Source organism: Rattus norvegicus, chromosome X (assembly GCF_036323735.1).
Source record: "Rattus norvegicus strain BN/NHsdMcwi chromosome X, GRCr8, whole genome shotgun sequence".
Classification (NCBI taxonomy): Eukaryota; Metazoa; Chordata; class Mammalia; order Rodentia; family Muridae; genus Rattus; species Rattus norvegicus.
In genome coordinates this window covers 116573670-116578064 of record NC_086039.1, presented here as the reverse complement: position 1 = coordinate 116578064, position 4395 = coordinate 116573670, and the positions used below count along the sequence as shown (strand labels likewise).

General features: G+C 46.1%; 1 long non-coding RNA gene across 33 annotated transcripts in view; it reads right to left on the bottom strand.

Annotated features, from left to right (window-relative positions):
- Positions 1-4395, bottom strand: part of LOC120099378 (uncharacterized) — a 57441-nt gene continuing 53046 nt past the window's right edge. For 31 of the 33 annotated variants that reach the window (XR_010061457.1, XR_010061463.1, XR_010061462.1 and 28 more), the window contains one exon: positions 1-1839. This is a non-coding gene — a long non-coding RNA (uncharacterized LOC120099378). The remainder of the gene's footprint in view (positions 1840-4395) is intronic. The other 2 variants (XR_010061472.1, XR_010061487.1) reach the window with 1 other exon arrangement.

Here is a 4395-nt window from a genome sequence, read left to right as displayed (position 1 = left end):
TTTTTTTTTTTTATGAAGTAAAACATTTAATTGAGCCTGGCTTACAGTTTTAGGAGCTCAGTCCATATCATCATGGCAGGAAGCATGGCAGTGTCCAGGCAGACATGGTGCTGGAGGAGCTGAGAGTTCTATATCTTGTTCTGAAGGCAGCCAGGAAGAGCATTTCATTTGCACTAGGCAGAGCAATAAGACCTCAAAGCCCACTCTCACAGGGATGCACTTCTTCCAACAAGGCCACAGCTCCTAATAGTGCCACTTCCCATGGGCCAAGCACTCTCAAAACACCACAGTAGGAAATGAGCAGGAAAATTTGACCTTTGGTTGGAGTAAGCAGTCTTCAGTTGCAATCCTCCATCACTAAGTGCTTATAGAATCACTTTTTTTTGTTTTGTCTTTTTTTTGTTTTGTCTTTTTTTTTTTTTTTGTTTTTTTTTTTTGTTTTTTTTTGGAGCTGAGGACTGAATCCAGGGCCTTGAGCTTGCTAGGCAAGCGCTCTACCATTGAGCTAAATCCCCAACCCTATAGAATCACTTTTCACGCCTGCTTTACACAGTGCTCCCTTATTCTGTTGAACTATCTATTTGTCTGAGATTAAAGTTTGTTCACATTAACTCAAAAAATTGACCCTCGAAGCTGTTACTCCTGCTCAGACATGCTTTAAGATAAAATCACTGCGAAACCATAAAACCCATTTTGCAAAAAGAAAAGAATACAGATCAAATCCTACATCCTGCATAGAGACAGTAGAAATTAGGTTACACCGTGACAGTTTGTTGTTGTATAAAACATTATTTCTAAGACTCTCCTTGTTTCTATGATTTAATAATACCTTAGAAACTATAGTTTCTTATAATCAGGGATGTTTTTAAATAAAGATTTGTACACATTTTAAAATGCAAGATACATGATATAAATAAAACATTACCCTTCAGTTAAAATATACATTCCTCTTCCACACATACTTAGATTTCAAAGGATAAAAAAGATTTTAATTAGGCAGGCCTGAAAGTGATGATATTCTTACAATTTGATTTGTAGTCTTTTTTCTCTTTTCTTTGGCTGTTTTTTCCTTCCTCTTTTGCTGAAGACCTCAACTGCAATGGATTCATTTGCCACTATGAACTTCATGAGCTTTTCAAGGAATCTAATATGCCATTGTCTGGATGATGACAGAAATAAATATGGGAAGATAGGCTTTAATGGATTTATGTAAGTATGTGAAAGATCTGATTATTAAAAGTCATTGTTGTTCCACTGTTGAAGTGGAAGATTAAGGGTTCTTTGGAAAGTAAGTTGTGCTGGATGGTGTTCTGATGAGGCAAGTACAAGAATGAAGGTTTCACTTTAGTAGACACAGGCAAAAGGCAAAATCAGATTCGTGAAGGAGAGTACTGCTGAGGCAAGACATGGTGAGACAAGTCCTGTGGAGGACACGCGACATTTGGAGGGAGTAGAAGTAGGACTCGGGGTACTATGAGAAGGGCTTGGCTTGCTTGCATAGTCAAATGCTTCTTGGTTTCCCATCTTCACTTCCATAAGAGAGGAACAGCTGAGAATGTCTCCCGATAATCCTGAAAGTCCAATGATGATTAGTGCCTTCAGCTGAGGCCTGGTTGTCTCTGCTACGCCGTGCCACCGCTGCAATCCCGACTCTACTGAACTGGACTGCTGGTGTACCCATGAAGTGTTTGTGAGTGGATCAAGCTGCTGCTGCCCACTTGTGAAGTGAATTGCTCATTTCCTGACAAAGGCGAAAAGATGTGCTCCAAAGCACCATTTTCTAAACAGGAAAACTTACTCCGTATACTTTCTGTTCCAATACAGCTGGTGAGTGGTGGGCTAGAAGGGAAGTTAAAGCATTTAAGAACCGTCATAAAAAGTGGGCTTTCAAAAATAAAGTTGTACACTATCTAGTGGGAATCTTAAAACGTAAATATTACTGTATTGAAGGATTAAAAATATCATGGTAATACACTGGTCCTAATAACATTTTTATCATTTTGACCGTTAAAGGAAATTGCTTCAGCCATTAGAATATTTAAGAACACATCCAAAGAAAAAAGTACACTGACTAAAAAAGGCTATAGCATAATGTTCACAATGGGCAAAAGCAATCGCTTTAGGGACACCATTAGAGGACAACGATCAAGGTGCTACATAAATGTATTGAGCATTTTTCTCATCCAGATATAAAGGAACATGCTGCACAAGTTTAATAATAACATAAGACTGAGAAGGAAGCCTTTTGAGCCGAACTTTCTGATGAAAACAATGTAATCTAATCCCTGCACTAGTGATAAGGGACTAGTGAAATACCCTGTATTATACAAGGATATCATCTTGATAATTACAAGGTATAATGATATTATTGAATCAATTGGAAGACAAAATTACACTTTTGTTTTCTTTTCTAGTATCATCAAATGTTCCTCAAGGTTCGTGGCTGATTCGATGCAACATGTCCTCTGTAAGGATTTATAGTTCAGTGCTAGCAATACCTGTGACAGGCATGTGTTTCTTAAAAAGATCAAACTAACTTAGCTGACAGAAACCACGATCCAGAGTACACTGATGACCAGGAGCTGACACTGCCCACTGGGACCCTGATCGCCACCTGCTGAAGAGCCCAAAGAGAGAGCCTTTTCCAAAAGAAAGGAAGGGAAAATCAGAGATGACACTGGCCAGTGACAGGAAGGGGTTGAGGTGGGGTCATCTTGGGCCGACAGTGAGTTATTTGGATTAAAGACATGTGACCCCCAAAGGCTACCTGGCCCAGAGATTTGGAGACAGCCAGGAGAAGCTGTGTAGCCTGTCCTCTCGCCCTGTGTCTCTGGGTCTAACATGGGGTGCTGGGGGGCGTCAGGAGTTGACTTCCCGGAAGGCAGGTGCTGGGGAGACTCAAATGAAAACCAGGGGACCCTGGATCTATCTGGTGAACAGGGACGGGCAGGACAAGTTGCCCGCAAACACCCAGTTGCAGGCCTGGGTGCAGATTCCCGTGTACAGTGATCCAGGGCACCCTGTCGAGCCTAAGATGTCTGCCAGCCCTAGCTCAGGACCTGGGAGGCTGGGCTCGCAGAGTCCATCTAGCCAAAGCCTGTGTCGCCCGTGCTGTCCTCTGGACAGCTGCATCATGGAGGCTCACAGGCCTCTCCTCGGCCACCAAATCCTCGGAAAGCCCTGCTCCTTCCCGTTTAACCAGGAAACTTTCTAGACACTAGCAGGACTGCCGCCATGTTGAGAGAGGCGAAGTAGCCTGCAGGAGGAATACTCGAAACAATTCCGCTTGATGGCAGTAGTGCACTGCGAATGCTAACCATGGGTCGGCACTGGCGCTCTCCCTCCGCCCTTTCCGTGTCAAAAAACACCAAAATGCCACAGCCGCAAGCCACCAACATGGCCGACCAGCACCAGGACTTCTGCTACACTCAGATGGGTCTCTCTGCAGGACACTGGGGTTATCTAAGACATAGTTTTATAGGTTCTGCTCTGTGGCCTGTGTGTCCATGTGTATCCCCCGGTGCGTGCGGGCGGGAGTGGGTCTGTGTGTGTGTGTGTGTGTGTGTGTGTGTGTGTGTGTGCGCGCGCGTGTGTGTGTTTGTGCAAACCCCCACTCGAGTGTGCTGGGTGGAGCTTGTCTAGAAGATTCGGGACTTTTGAGGGTGTTTAAGTGCCACGGGAAAGTAGGAGCACAGGTCAGAGAAGACAGTAAGGGTTGCCAATCTCAGGCAATCCTCAGCTGTAGGGCATCTCCCAGCAACTGAAGCATCTGGCAGAGGAAGGAAATCACAAAGGGGCGTGACCATTTTCTCACAGTGGACCCTCAGAGAGCCCCACACAAGGTCAGTGACAATGGGGATCACAGGGGCTGATCCTCAGAAAGAGAGAAATGCCTCGACTTGATGACCAGGAGCTGACACTGCCCACTAAGTGCCCAGAAAGGCCACTGGTCTGAGGTGGGCGGGCCCAGGGAAGCAGCAGCTGCCTGCCTGACTCCGCCCACATGGGTGTCTAATACTGTAGGCAGCACCTTCTCTTCCCTCTTCAGGGTGCAAACTCCATGCTCCCAGGGCACACTCAACTTTCTAATCGAGGCAGCCAGCCAAGAAGGCCCTCACAGGATGGCCCGAGAGGAGACTAGGGCGGGTGGAGGGCCACCAAACTGCTCCATGGGGCACTAGGCACAGCACTGCCTTCCCACCAGGCAGGAGGAGGCTCTCCACCGGACCCTAGTCACAGCACTGCCTTCCCACCAGGCAGGAGGAGGCTCTCCAGTCGACCGGGTGCCATGGGTGGGCAGTTGTGTGTGCCTGACAGGCCTTCAGTTTCCCTGGCCTGAGCCCCTGCTCCGATGGGAGGTGACAAGAAGAGGCCAGGAAACCTCGTCCTACTTAC